Source organism: Coenobita brevimanus, chromosome 55 (genome assembly GCF_032717465.1).
Source record: "Coenobita brevimanus isolate Jiangsu-jjx chromosome 55, ASM3271746v2, whole genome shotgun sequence".
NCBI classification, from domain to species: domain Eukaryota; kingdom Metazoa; phylum Arthropoda; class Malacostraca; order Decapoda; family Coenobitidae; genus Coenobita; species Coenobita brevimanus.
The window spans coordinates 58,738,620-58,754,674 of NC_137008.1; positions in this window are offsets into that span (position 1 = coordinate 58,738,620).

Here is a 16,055-nt window from a genome sequence, read left to right on the forward strand (position 1 = left end):
AAGGGCAGACGTAATGTGTGTGTGTGTGTGTGTGTGTGTGTGTGTGTGTGTGTGTGTGTGTGTGTGTGTGTGTGTGTGTGTGTGTGTGTGTGTGTGTGTGTGTGTGTGTGTGTGTGTGTGTGTGTGTGTGTGTGTGTGTGTGTGTGTGTGTGTGTGTGTGTGTGTGTGTGCCGGTAATCAATCGCATATGATGTGTGCCAAGTGAAGGTTAATCCTTGGGCTGGGCAGTGTATGTGAGTGTTTGTGTCGCTGATCACCAAGACGGCTGGAAGCACTTGAGGCAGATACCCTGGGGAAGTCTGGTCCAGTGCCTAACAAACGGTGCCTCAGGGATAGTATCAGGAGTCCACGGAAGGTTATGTGGCAGTAACCCCAACTAACATACTCTGGATTAAGGGATCCTAACAACGGCCACCTGGCAAGAGCGTCGAGGCAAAGGAGCGGGTTTGGATCTATGTATGTGTTAACAATGCAAGGAGTTGTAACACCTCGATGAACTGCAGTAGATCTCGTCTGATGGAATTAATATCGCACAATGCGATGGACTACAACACCCGGGTGAGTTGTAGCCTGAAATGTTGTTCAGCATGCAATCCGACGGATACCAATAAGGGAGAGTGAGGCTCTGGGTTCATCCTGCGTTAACAAGAAGACTGCACAAGATTAATCAGTTGAAGTGTCATCGAACTGACGGGATTAACCTACTGGCGCCCAGTGTCCTTTAACGGAATTACACATTTTCCAAAGGTTAGTAAAGAGGGTAACTCCAGCGTACGGACCTATGAGCTTTGCGACTAACAGCCAATAGGCGGAGTGCAGTACATTATGTACCGTTCCAGCAATACCCCTCCCACAGGAACCCTGAGCACTAATGGGTTATCAGCAACTGTATGCTTAAAGGAATTTGTGACCCCAATTTCATCACCATCCATCAACACTATAATCGACTCCAAAGTTGGCCTCACACTGGACACGTAAAGGGTACAAGTCAACAGTCGTATGAGAGCATTGGCCGGCGGTGGGAAAGAAGCGGCGATAAAAATGGGTGGAAAGATAACAAAGGAGGCAATCTAGGTGAATGGAGGAGGAGGAGGAGGAGCGGGGGGGGGGGACGTGGAGTAGAAGATAGGACTCGGAGATGAGGTAATTAAAATACGGGCGAGGGTGACAAAGAAGACAATCTAGGTTAAGAGGGGCCAAGGGGAAGGAGGGGTAGGGAGGGGGAAGGAGGGGTAGGGAGGGGGAAGGGGGAAGATGAGGGGGTGAGGGAGGGGAAGAGGGGTAGGAAGTCAAGAGGGAGGTGAAGAAGAAGCTTGAAGACGATGAGGTAATAAAAATGGAGAGAGAATAACCCAAAAGATAATCTAGGAGGAGGAGGAGGAGGAGGAGGAGCAGGAGGAAAAAAGGGGTGCGGAAGGAGTAGGAAGGTAGGAGGCCGAAAGGAAGGGGGGGGGGGATAAGAGTTGAGAAAGAGGTAAGGGTGGAAGTTGGGGTAATAAAAACACGAACAAGTGATAAAAAGAAATAATTAATCTAACCAAAGAGGGGAGAGGAGGATGGAGGGACGTGGTGGGGGGGAGAGGTACGCAGAGGGGATGGGGGGAGGGGTGCGCAGAGGGGACGAGGGAAGGGTGGGTAGTGAAGGTGTGTTGTTGTTAGCTTTCCTTTGTACTCCTTTACGTACAAGTAGGAGAGGTGATGGAATAATAACAATGGGAGAAAGGCAGTCTAGTCTTTTTGAGGAATGGGGAGACAGGGGGACGCAGGGACAGGGGGGACAGGGGGAAGCAGGGACGGAGGGGAGAAGCGAAGCAGGAATGTGGAAGGATGTATGAAGAGGGGATGAGGAAGGGTTTGGAAGGTGGGGAGTTGAAAGGGGTAGGAAAGAGATACTGAAGGTGGTGGTGCTAGGAGAAGTAATTAAGAACGCCTAACAAGAATGACAAAGACAATCCAGAGGGCGAAGGAAGTGGGATGGGAGAGAAAGAGGGGCGGAAATGAGGGAGAGGAAGCGGGAAGCTGGGGAGGAGTAAGAAGTAAGAGAGGGGGAGTGGGTGGAGGGAAGGATACAAAGTGGAGCTAGGGGTGGGCTTCGAAGCAATAATAATACGTGCGTGGATGACAAAGAAGACAATCAAGGCGAAGAGGGGAGTGGGGTGAATGGAGTGGGGAGGCAGTGAGGGGGAGGGGGAGATGCGAAAACGGGATGAAGGAAGAGTAGGGAAAACGAAATTTGGGTAGAAGAAGATGAGTAAATCAAGAGGGGTGAGAAGAGAGTGGGTATCAAATGTAGTGGAAGAGGACAGGGAGGTTGGGAGCGGTTGGGGTGGGGAGGGGATGGAGGTGGGGAACGAAGCAGGATAATAAGATGAGATGACAAGTGCTCGTATGCTCTCCTTACGGACTCAGGAAATTTATAGTCTAATTAAAGAAAAGGAAGAGGAGTAGGATGTGAAGGTGAGGGCAAAGAAGACTGGAAGAAGAGATTAAAAATGGGTGCAAGTGTTGACCAAACAAACTAGGTGCATAAAGGGTGGGGAAGGGACAACGAGGAGAGAGGAGGGAGGGGGAATAGAAGACGAGAAGGGAGAAAGGGATGGAGAAGGAGAGAAAGTACAATGGAGTACAAATGAAAGCAGACAGCAAAAGACCTGCTAGTCCTTTCGCAGCTGTTTAGTATAGGGAAGGTTATAACTAGCAAAACTATTCTATCAGTTAAAGACAAGGATAGAAAGCGGAAAGATCCCCCCCCACCCACCAAACCCTCCAGCTGAAGTCGGCAGAAATAGTGAGAGAAACCACCATGTAGCACAGAAAAGCTGTCATGGAAATTTTGTAGGAAAGAGGGAAAGAAAATCTTATCCTATAATATATAACCAAAAAGTAAAGTAACTAAGTCAACAATATTCATTAATGTTGTTTTGCATGTTGTATCATCCAGGCTCTGAAAAAAAGAAAAAATGTTATGTACACTACAGAATTGTACGGTATTATTCTGGAGTGAACATGCTTAACTGGGGTAGGAAGAACGTCATTCAAGCGATTTTTAATGGTCAATATTTCATCACAGTTTACTACATTGGAGGACAGTTTGTTTCATATTTTTACAACTCCATTAAAGAAGAGGAGAAGGAGAGGGGATGTAGAAGAGAAATGGAGAGGGGGAGGGCGGTAGAGAGAGGGGGAAGGGGAGAGGAGTCTTCTTGCTTTCCTACCCTTATTTTCTACAACTAAAATTAGATATACTCATTGCAATCTAACACACACCTTCGAAATGACCACTAGGACTGCTGCTGCTGGTTTTCCTTTGTACTCTTTTGAACTCCTTTGAGGAAAGAGGGAGGGGAGGAGAGGGGAAAAGGAGGCGAAGAGAGGGGAGGAGATGAAGAAGGGGGAGAGAGAGAAAAAAGAATGCAAGAGGATGAGGAGGAGAAGGAGGAAGGAGAGGTAGAGAGGAAAGGACGAGGAGCGAGGCAGAGGGGGTAAGAGGAGCTGGGGGTCGGAGGCTGAAGTACGAGAAAGAGATTAGGCAATAAAAATGCTTGTAAGGGTGGCAAAAAGTCAATCTGGAAGAACAGGAGGATGGGAAGGGGAGATGGGGGGGTGGAGGGAGTAGGAAGCCGGGGAGGGGGAAGGGGGAGGGGGTGGGACGGGGAAGGGGGAGGGAGAGAGAGACGATGAGGGGACCAGGATATCAGAAAGGGTGGGGTAGGGGGGGGGCAGGAATTGGGTATGGTGAGGGAGGGGAAAGAAGTGGATATTGGGGGGGGGGGCGTTGGAGGTGGAGGCAGGGAGTCAAGGTTGGCAAAGGAAATTAATTACAAGGCTTACAAGAAAGATAATACGGGAAAGGTGGGGGAGGGGGTATGGTGAGTTGGAAGTGGATGTGGGGAGGGTAGGGGGAGAGAGTAGGAGAGGGAGGCGGAGGGAGAAGTGTAGGTATAAATGATGATGTGACGAAATTAATGATCACGGTGACAATAGAGATAATACAGGGGCGTAGGAGGAGTGGGAGAAGGATTAGGAGGGTAGGGATGGGTATGCTGTGGGGAGGAATTGAAAGTGGGGGAGTGGAGGGTGACAGCGGACGCAGGGGGTAGTGGAGATGAAGGGTGGAGGATGTATTATGAGCAGAGGGGTGATGATGGAGGGAGTAGGAGGGGAGGATCTGTATAGGGGGAGGGGTAAAAGTCAAAACACAGGGAGGAGACGGGGAGAGGACAGCAGGAAGTGGAGGCAGGAGGAGAACAGAGGAGAAAATGATGAGGTGATAAAACTACCTGCAAGGGTGGCAAGACAAGACAATTCAGGTGAAGACGGAGGGGGAAGGGAGACGTGGGAGGGGGATGTGGGGAGTGGCAAGACCTGGAAATAGCGAGGGGGAGTAGAAAGTGGGAAGGGGGAGTAAGAAATGGATGGTGATTATGGTGGAGATGGGGGAGACAATAAAAAGGGAGTTCGTACGGAGATTCATGGAGAAGAAGGTGGAGGAGGGGAAGCTGTGGAGAGGTAAAGCGTGGAAAATAGGGGGTAGGGAATATGAAGTTGAGGATGGTGGATAGTGGAGGAGGTGACAAAAAAAAAAATCCGATGAGAGGGAAGACGCAGGAGTGGGATGAGGCAAGAAGTGGAAATGATGGAGGGGGGGAGAGCAAGAAGCAGAGGGTGGGAGTGGTAAGGAAGTTACAAATGGTAGTTTCGGTACGGAGGAGGGGGCTGAGATGTGGGGTAGAGAGGCGGAAGGAATGTAGGAAAGTAAGAAGCCGTGCTGGGGTAGGATGAGGGTGGAGAAGGGGAAGAAAATGAGTAAGTGGAGAAGGAATGGGACAGAAAGGAAGTAACTGAGGGGAGATGGAGGGGCAGGATAAGGAAAGAAGTGAGGGGAAGGCGTTTGGGAGGGGAAGGGAAGGAGCGATTGGAGAGAGTGGAGGAGGGGAAAGAGGGAAGCAAGCGGAAGTGGGAAGGAAATGAGGGGAGGAGGAGGGAAAGGACGTGTGGGGAGAGGAATGGGGTGGAGAGAGAGGGAACGGAGACGAGTGGGGAGGGGAGACAAGGTACTGTGAAGGTGGAAGTATAAGAAAATGATGAGGGGATAAAAATAGCTGCAAGGGTGACAGGAAAGACGATGTGGACGAAGAAGAGGAAGAGGAGGAGATTGAAGTAGGTGAGGAAGTAGAGACAGGTGGGTAGCAGGGAACAGGGAAGGGGAAGAAAAGAGTGGGGGAGGGGTAGTAGAAGGGGTTTTATAAGAGGGGAAATAGTGAGAGGCAGGAGGGTAACTTGTCCAGATGGGGGTTAACAGGGTGGTTTTGGAGGGGAAGGAAGGTAAGATGGGGGAGGCGAGTGGTTGGGGAAGGGGTAAAAGGCCGAAAAATAAGGGTGCTGGGGGAAAGAAGAAGGCGAGGGATAAGAAGCTGATACAGGGGAGATGTAGAATGGGAGAGGAGGAGGGAAGGATGTTGAAAGATGAGAGGGGGGGGTTGGGAGGAGAAGAGGGGCTGGAGATGGTGAGGGGGGAAGGGCTGATAAAATACTTGTACAGGTGACAAAAAAGACAGTCAAGGAGAGGAGGGGTGGAGGGGGGTAGGAAATCAAGAGACGAAGGGAAAGAGAAGCGTGGGGGGAAGGAGGGGTTAGTGCAGGGGGTTTTAAGAAGAGGCGATGGAGAGGGAAGCAGGGGTAACTCGTTTGTTTTCATAAAAGACGTCCAGAGAGGTGTTATGCAATGAGATAATAATGAACTTAGAAAATGAGATAAGTAACAAGCAGTGAGTTGAGATGACGAGACGTGGAATAATAGGGAAATGAGGGGGATGAGGAGAGTCGGAGAAGACAGAGGTGAATCGGGGAGGGGGATGAGGGGAGGTAAAGAAAGAGGAGGGGTTGGGGGGTGGAAGGCATATGGCGTGGTGGTGAGAGACGAAGGAGACGAAGGGAGGGGGAGATGGAAAGGAAGGGGGGATGGAGGGGTGATGTGGAAAGAGGAGGGGGATGAGGGGAGGAGATGAAGAAAGGGACAGGGGTTGGGGGAAGAGGGGAGAAGGTGCAGGAGGGGATGGGGTGGGGGAGGGTGGGGGGTGGGGGGATGTGGCGTGGTGTGGTGAAGTCAGGTCACGCGAGGCACTTCCCTACCCACCACCTGCCTTCCCTCATGTAGTTGGCACGTAATAAATGGCTTCATCGATTGGGGAGGAGGAGGAGGAGGAGGAGGAGGAGGAGGAGAAGGAGGAGGAGGAGGAGGAGGAGGAGCAGGAGGAGGAGGAGGAGGAGCAGGAGCAGGAGCAGGAACGTAAATAAGGTGAAGAAGAAGAACAATGTAGAAGAGGAGAGAAAAAATAAGAGTAAGGAGGAAAATGGACGAAGACTGTTACGAAAGATGATGATGAAGAAGAAAAAGGGAATGAGAGAGAGAGAGAGAGAGAGAGAGAGAAAAATATGCAGCAACCTACAACAATAAGCAAACAAATGACAAAACTAGTGGTCCTGTCGAGGCTTTTTGGTTCCAAGAAAACTATGACTGTGGTATCTGATCTATGAGTACAGGATATGGACAGTAAAGCTAGAAGAAATGGGAGACAAACGAGGGAGAGGAGGGGAAAAAGTGAGAAAAGATGGAGGCAGAGGAGGAAAAAGAAGAGTAATAGTAAGAAAAAATGAAGGAGGAGGAGGAGGAGGAGACCAAGAATGAGGAGGTAGGCGGGGCAAGAACCCCCCACCCACGTAAATTTAATAATCTTCGTGACCAGAGAACCACCAAGATTTTATGGGGGGGACTATATTGATCTGCGGCCGTGTTTCGATGCCACACCACACGCATTTATAACTTTTCTTATCTGTATGTCGAAGTCAAGAGCCGTATTTATAAAGTCTTCTAGGCTTAAGGTGTTCATAATTGTGTCTGTGTATAGTGCTGGCTTGACTCATACCGCTGCCAGAAATTTATAATGAAGTGACGAAGCACACACAATCAAACGATACAACTCCTGCCATTCCGTGTCCTATTTTTTTCATTACATTAGGTGGGGGCGCTCACCATCCACTCACTCGATGTAGTGCTGCTCTCGGATGTCTGCCCTTTCCTCTCCTCCATCCTTCTTTCCTTCCATCCTCTTCTGTCTTTCTTTCCTTCAGTCTTTCCTCGTCCTTCTGCATACGTGTGACTTTACACTCCCTCTTCTGTCTTTCTTTTCTTCATGTTTTCCTCTTCCTTCTGCCTGTGAGTGACTCTACACTGAGTGACAAGCCAAATGGTTTCCTGTACACAGGAAACCATTTACTACGCTGGGTGGTAACCATATAACCAAATTTTGGCGCCTAGTGGTTTAGTGGGAAATTATTGCGCTCCAATCAGATTGAGCAGGTGAAGGTTTATATCCAAGGGGTGGTTAGGGTTTATTGCTCACGTAATGCCATTCAGGGATGAGTGAGGCTGATCACTCTCATCTTAAATGGCAGGACCAACTGCCTAGCCCTGGGCTCCTACGCTCCTCACGGGGCAACGTAGGAATGGATGATGGATGAATTCTTTACCTCCTCAGCCGTCTATCAGTAGGAAAAATCAGTACAAAATAAAAAGTGTGATCTGACCGAAGGGGTGAATGAAGGCTACACCCACTCCTTCCAGCTCGAAAGATCACACCTTAGTCGGAAACAAAATCTGAGGAGAGCAAGAATAAAGCAGGCTACAGTATAGGTCACGGGATTAAAGGGCGCGTTGGTTCGTTCATGAGTAGGGACGCTGGGATATTAAGATATTTACTCCAGCCAAACTGCGTACGTATATTTGCCTCTCATAACTTTTTGTTTTGTTTTGTTTTTTAAGAGACAGGGACAGATTCTGCACCATCTTTTCCTTATCATCATCATCATCACCATTCTCATCATCAACCATCATCGTCGTCGTCGTCGTCGTCGTCGCCATTTCCCAGTGACACATGGGGTGGGTGGGTGAGAAACAAGAACGGGAAAGCGACAGAGCATGAGAACTACCAACAGTGTCCAGTGATGGTCCTCCTGCCCTTGCATTATTCTTGGTCAATGAAGGAAGGGAGCTGTAACATGGGTGGTGGTGTGAGTGAGGGATGGCAAGAGAGAGGGAGTGATGGAAGGAATTGTTGTCAGGGAGGGAGGAAGGGAGTTATGGTGAGAATTGTGGTGAGGGAGGGAGAGAGGGAGGGAAGAAGAGAGTGGTGATCAGGAAGGGAGGGAGGCAGGCAGGGAGTAGTGCTGAGGGAGGGAGGGAGTGGTGATGAGTTGTAATGAGGAAGTAGTGGTGCGAGAGGGAGAGGAAGTGTTGGTGAGGACGACTTGGTGACGGAATGGTGGTGAGGGAAGGAGTGGTAGAGAGTGAGTGGTGGTGAGGAAAAGTTTGTGCGGAAGTCTTGGTGAGGGGGTGGTGGTAGTGAGGGGATGGTAAAAAGTGAATGATGGTGAGGGAGTGGTAGTGAGGGAGAAAGGGATGTAATGAGGGATTGGTGATGAGGGTGTTGCCGAGGGAATAGTGGTGAGGGTGTTGCCGAGGGAATAGTGATGAGGGTGTTGCTAAGGGAATGGTGGTGAGGGCGTTGGTCAGGGAACTGTGGTGAGAAAATGTTGGTGAGGAAATGATGGTGAGTACGTGCTGGTGTAGGTGATGGTGAGTCAGGGAGAGGGAGTAGTGGTGAGTGTGGGAGAAGGAGTGGTAGCGAGGGAGTGGTGGTGAGAGGGTGATAATAAGGAAGAGAGGGTGAGGGAGTGGCGGTGAGGGGCTGAGGGGAAAGGTGGGTGTGCGAGGCAGGCGAGTGGTGTGCTGTGGTTAAGTCGTTGTCCATTAGCGGGTGGTTGTGTCTTTGGTAGTTTTAATCCATTCCGACACGCACCTAAGAGGGCAACACGGCACAAGTTTGGCGCTTTCACCTGGCCAAGAAATCCTTTAATAGTTTTACCTGCGTCGGACCTAAGACACCAGACCATCGGGGCACGTTACTGGTTAGGATACGAGAGGATTAGCGTCGTATGGGGGTTATTCCTTTCTGTACAGTCTTTTTCGTTTTCCTTCAGAGTTTGGCGTCAGACGATTTTATTCTGATAAGTAAAGATGGGCCTCTTATTAAACCCCCTTAGTGAGACGTACGTTCTTTTTTTTATTAAACTCTTGCTACTGTTAGACGATGGTACTGACAGATCAATCCAACATGTTCTTCTACACTAAACACATTCCTAACTACAGTCTTTCCACACTCATGCATTATGGATACCAATTACTGCACTTCCGAATCGCTACGAGAGATGACCACAAATTTCCCCTGCAGTGGTCCATTTTCCAGTGGCGACGAAGAGAGATGCCACGGATTCTCAAAAATATTTACGATCGATTCCTTGTACTCGTAACTCATTTCTTGACTTGCAGGAGGGACAAGGAAACTGTGCGACCTTCCCATGTCTTCTGTTCTTAACGCAAAAACAATTCCTGGTTACAAGAGGTGCTATTTTCTGTGTGTTTGCAAGGACAAGGAAATGAGAGGGCAAAGAGTTTCCATGCCTCTTGTTCTTCCTCTAATTCAAAATGCGAGTTACAAGCGGGTGAATCGAGACTCCCTCCCCTGAATCACTGTCTGATATACTTTTCATTCATTTTAGCAATATTCGTGGCCTTTTCTTAAGTTTCCTTTTCTGGAGGAACACCTCTCTTCTTTAGGCCCACTATACAGAGGGGAGAGGGGTGGCAAGAAGGGGTGGGGATGGGGGAGAGTGGGGGATGGGGGAGAGTGGGGGATGGGGGAGAGTGAAGGATAGGAGAGGTGGTGAAAGAGTGGAGGTGGGGAGAGTGGGGGACAGAAGGGGTGGTAAAGGGGTGGGGGTAAATTAAACCCTCTACCCCTACCCCTCACCCCTTCTTCAGCCACCACAACACAGAATACGTAGGTAGCACCCTTTCACTCCAGGCCACAGCCGTATTTACCTGGCCGGGTTTTAATTATTTTTGCCCCCTCAAGAAACATGATTTTTTAACCCACAGCATCCATACTCCCGTCCCCTCCATCACTCCTGCTCTATAATCCCCACCCCTCCAACACCCACCTCCTCCCCTTCAGCACTAAACCCCTCCAACACTTCCCCTTCACCTCCCCTCTAATACCAACTATCCCTCTCCAACACCAGCCGCTCCTCCCTATGTAAATCTCCCCTACCTGAAATCGTCTGGAGGTTTCAGGAAAAATAAAGTAAGAAAGTAGTCAAGGGGTTAACTGGAGCCCTTCTTACTTTTTCGTGACGGATGCTGATGAGTGACTGATGGAGATTGTGTGGGGAATGCTGCCTTAACCCTTTCATCCCAAGGACGTATTTTATATCGTGTTTTCTCTACTGCCGGATGACCCTGTTCAGGTGAGTGGAGACCTCTCACAGTAGAGGAATTAATGGACTTCGTTTCTATCCTACGCTCTACCCGACGTCTCTCCAAAGCCGAATTAAATCGTTTGGTAGCAGCAAGAACACACTTCAAAATTACACCATCGTAGTGAAGAGGTTTATATCTACCTGAACGCACTTTCACAGTCACAGAGTACAGTCACCTACATTTGTTCGTCATACACTCCACCTAATCGCCTTCTCCCTATCCTCTGCCGGTTGATTTTACCAAGGGCCCATAACCAGGCGTTAATTTACCCCCATCTGGAAGTAAAAAATCGTATCTGATAGTCAAAAGAAGAAGTCCAAAATGAGTAGTGCGTATGAAATTTTAATAAATGGAACGAAACAACAGGAAAATGGGAAGCTAAATGAATTCACCGCCAATACCGTGTCCCAACATGTTATTAATTACTGTGATATTACAGACTCACTTCTTTTTAACATTTTGCGTTGTACAGTTCAACAATAAAAAATTATGTTTTTCTTTTCATTTTTCAACCAATTTCACTTTGCTGAGCACTTGCATAAATAATAATACATCACATGGTTTACATTTTATGCGGTGGCTATGATTATTTATGTTGAGGGGTTAATATGACTATGCTCTTTTCATTGTAACCTGACCTTATAATTAACATCTCTCTATTTTATGATGCTAGTCATGATGAGGTCCTTTGGATAGGCTGTGGAACTGCAGCACTGTCAATTTCTGCCACTATTCTATGTGACCTGATCTCAGGAATGACAATCTGGGCCGAATTAAGGTGACAAGCGTACAGTCATGCCATTCCAAAAGGGACAAGGGAAAAAAAAAAATAAGAAGAACCCCTGCATTAAGCTGAGGGAGGACTGATATAGATGATTCCCTCTGATATGAAGCGTCAGGGAGAAAACGTGACGGACATGCCCAGAGGGAGAGGGAGACGCAGTGGAATATGAAGAGGAATTACGCTGGTGGCTGTACAGTAAAACAGACAAAACAATCGACCTGGAAAGGGCCAATGGGAGTGTTGGTGACTGCTCTCCTTTATACGCCCTTGGCTAATGCAACAGTACGGCATTAGCGGGGGAAGAAGGGGAGGGGGTTGAGGGGGAAGGAGGACTAGGAGAGTGGAGATGAAGGGGTGGGGAAGAAGGATGTGAGAGGTGAGGGGTTTTATGTAACTGCTGTGTCGCTGGATCTCTGAGGGGGGGGAAAAAGAAAAAAAAAAAAAAAAAAAAAAAAAAGTGAAATCTGGGACCGTATCAATGAAAAATTCTAAGCTGTGTATGAAATTATTTGTTCATACCTTCACCATCACTCACAAAGCTAACGAAAGCTTCACAAACTGGGGTGAATATTAAAGTGAAAAAGACGACGAAACAAAATGATTCAGCACAACAGTAAACTCTTTATGAAACTTGCACATATCGCAGAAGGAGTCTTAAATCCTTTCTGACTTCGGCCAAAGGTTAACGAGAAGTAAATCCGTAATTCTGACCGTCCCCCTCACCGCTAAAATGGGGTCGGGCTTCGGGTCGCTTACATAACTTTCCGACCACTTTAACACACCAAATTTTACCTGAAACACCCACAGCAGTCTCCCCTACGCTGAATGGTATCGTGTGGTTTTAATCTCAGAGTCACTGTATCAACTTGGTGGCTATTTACTTCACCTCACTGAATTATATATGAGAGAGTATTACACCGTCTTCGCTACCAGAGTTTTCTCCTGCGCTGTGTAATATCTCTTGGTTTTAATCGCGGTCACCAAACCAACTTTCTCTCCACTTCACCATCTTGAACTAAATAATGAAAAAGGATGACAGTATTGCCTTCACTACGGTAGGACTCCCATCCATCCATCCATCATCCAATCCTACGTTGCCCCATGAGGAGCATAGGAACCCGGGGCTAGGCAAGTTGGTCCTGACATTTAAGATGAGAGTGACCAACCTCACTCATCCCTGAGTGGCATTACGTGAGCAATAAACCCCCAACCACCCCTTGGATATACACCTTCACCGGCTTATTTCGGCTGGAACACTTTTAATTACCCATTAAGCCACCAGGGGCCATAATTTGGTTATATGATTACCACCCAAAAAAGTAAATGATTTTCTGGTGTACAGGAAACCATTTGGCTTGTCACTCAGTGTACCTACAGGCTTAGTATGATCGTCTGTTAAAAAAAAAAAAAAAAAAAAAAGACCGGCTCTCGCTAAGGTTGCATGTCTTTTTTCATCTTAAGAGAGAGAGGTCAACACCAGACGATTAATTTGGGAGATACATATTTGACTGGGTGGGATTGAAACAATCTCTACTGCGTATTGAAAACTTTATTCTTGCTATCACCAGACCATTTTAAGCACGGCAGAAGAGGCTAGCCTATTCGAAATGTAAGGGTCAGACACACCTTCCAATATCCCCTCAGTACTAGAGCGCTCTGAAGCTGAATAAAGTCCTCTGGCAGCAGCAGCAGCAGCAGGAAAAAAAGCAAAATGACGTCCTGGGGCTGAAAGGCTTAAAATACGCATCAGCACCTACTTACTGTAAACTCTCTCAATCCGCTGAACATCTGTTGGTTTGTTCGTGTTACTTTCAGACGCTTATAATCAAATCAGCAGACACCAGCTGTTATGAAGGGGGTTAATTAAGGGAAGTCCCCTCTCCCAATCGAAAAATCACCCCACAGCTGACTAAAACTGTCTCTAGGTAAGAAATATAAACTCAACATTACGTCACCGGACTGAACGGATGAAATTAAATAAACCGAGTACTCAATCTGTTCCACAAAAATATAATGTTCCCTAACCACAAAGGATAAATACATCACCGAACGAGAATTCTACACGTGGTGGCGCCGTGCACCCTGCATATGGCAGTTGCAGCGTCCACCCTGGAGCCAAACCTCCTTATATTTTCTCGGAACCTTGCCGTGGAAAACACCCTGGCCCGACTCCCGTGAGGTGCTGTCTACCACAAAGTGGCGCAGGATCCCTACACGGTGTATGTAGTTGTACTCTACTGTACTTGTAGAAGGGCTCCACAGAAGCAGTGATCTATGGCCGACGGGCCTGCTCGGGCAGACAGACCGGGGTTATGCAACATCATCATCACCGGACTGAACTGGCTAAGCGGAATAAGCCAAGTACTCAAACTGTTCCATAAAAACAAAACGTCCTCAATATGCTACGTCAGTAGCAGCCGATTTAAGAGGTGTTAATGATGAGTTAAATTAGATAAAACCAAGTACTCAAGCTGTTCCTGAAAAATAAAAGCGTCCTCCATCCACTTAGATGGAGGAAAGGTGGTGACTAATAAAATAAACAGAGAGGGGAGAGGCTGGCGGTACTGCGGCGGCCCCCTGCACTCTCACTGTATTTACATTTCATTAGTGTGTAGGACTGTACGGATGACAGGCTGGGTGCTGAGTTCCCTCCCTCTGTTCGTTTCCCCTGTACCTCTTCTCCTTTTCTACCTCTCTCGGTTCCCACCCTCCATTCCTACAACTCCCCGTTCCATACCTCGTCTCTTCCCTGCTCTGTACCTTCCCTATTCTTTCATTTAAATTTGTGTGTCGGACTGATCGACAAAATGGCTGTGTGTTGTCTCTCTCCCCTTGTTCGTTCTTTTCTATGTCTCCCTGCCACCTCCATTCCTTCCATCACTCCCTGTCTCCTCTCTACCTTGTACTCTTTCTGTTCTTACGTTTCAGTTGTGTGTAAGACTTGAACTGCTAGCAGATCGGGTATTCAGTCCTTCTTTCCCGTTCATTCTTCTTGTATCCCTCCCCCCTTTCTTTTCTATCTTTCCCAGCTTAGATGCCCTCTCCTATTCCTTTATACCTCTGCTGTCCCCTTCCTCCTTCCCTCCCCACCTCAATACCTGTCCATGTCACCTCCCTCCCTCCTGCTTTTCCTCTCTTTGTCCCCTCCCTTTGCACGTCCCCTCTCTCCCTGTCCCCTCCCTTCCTTTCTACCTCCTCTGTTCCCTACTTCCTTTCCTCACTCCTCAGCCAACTCTAGGGTTACCCAGTACTGACAGGGTGGGTGTTCAGTCCTTCCTACGCCCCCTGTTCGTTACTCACATATTGTCGACTTCTCCCCGTCCATTCCCTCCTTCCGGCTATTAAAGAATTTTCCGGTATTCGAAAGGACACGAGTTCGATCCCCAGGTGGAACAGGGAACAGGTTGGTCATTTGAACTGCACTAAAATTGACCTCACTGCTTCCATAAGACTCACAGACATGACATAAAAACAGCCTCCCTAATGTCCTTACAGTAGTCCTGAATGAGGCTGCCCAAGCTTGTATATGGCCATTAGCGCTGAACAGGTGACACGTCAAAGTATACAGCACATGTAAAAAGTGCTTGGCCTCTGGGAACGGACTGTCAGGTCTACACCCAGAGTCGAATACAGAAAATAATATTCACTCCCTATTCTTACTCATATATTTAAATAATGTGGTGAACACGAGGGCCACAAGGTGTTAACAGGGTGTGTATTGAGTCCCCTTCCACATGAACCTCCTCTCCATTCCTTTCTTACCTACACTCCCTCTGTCCCCTTTCTGAATTTTTAGGTCTCTAAAATACGTTGCAGACCTATTGTATTTACTCAGTTTGTTCTTCCTTATTTCTTTTTCCTTTTTTTTTTTTCCTTGTTTCCCCTTCCAAACACTTTTCCTTTCGGTGGCATTCCGCTATTTCTTCCAATTAGTCTCACACTTGGTATAATTGCTCCTTGGACAAAATCTTTTTATCTTTAGGCCTTTTAAACTGAGTTATGGGGGTTAGGGGTAAAAACAAATCAACAAATTTTTTTGATCCTTCGTTCTTGTGTGTTTATTAGTCATGATAGCAATTCGCACAGAGGTAGGTCATTGTACTAAACTGTGACTCCCATCCTACACTCCCTTGGCAATCGTAGCATTCTTGATTTACACATTTCATTACTGTGTAGGAACAAAAAACCATCTCCAGCTGACAGGGTGGGTTACAGGTTCCCCCTCCCCCTATTCCCCTGTCCCCCTTGCACCTCCCCTGCCCCCTGCATCTCACCTCTCCTTCTTCCTCCACTCCCTGTGCACCCCACCTTTCCCTACGCCTCCCCAATCCCTCTCTCCCATGAACATCACCTCCCGTCGTCCCCTTGCACCTCCTCTCCCTTCCTTTCCACCTCTGCCCGTCGCCTTCTTCCTCCTCGTCTTTCCTCCCTGCCCTGTACACTCCCTATTTTTACAGTCATTACTGGGATGGACTGAGGCCACACCCTCTCTCTCTCTCTCTCTCTCTCTCTCTCTCTCTCTCTCTCTCTCTCTCATTACCTCCCTTCCTCACTGTGGTGTGTATACTGTTCCCTCCTTCCTTCCTGACTTCCTTTCCCCTACCACTCTACTTACTCTTATTCTCCTCCTTTCCTTCTTTCTTCTCCAAGCTGTACTCTTGGCCTCTTCTTCTCTTCCCTTTTCTTTCAGTTTCTTCCCTCCTTTGATATTCCTCCCTCCCTCCTGTCCCTTTTCCTTTTCTCCTCTCCTTCCCACCGTTAAAAATCTCCTTTCCCCTTCCTCTTCCCATCCTTTCCCTACTAATCTACCTCCCTCCTTTCCTCTCTTCGCCTTCCTTTCACCTTTTTCCCCTTTCCTCATGCCATGCCGCTCCACTCTTCCTATCCTTTCAT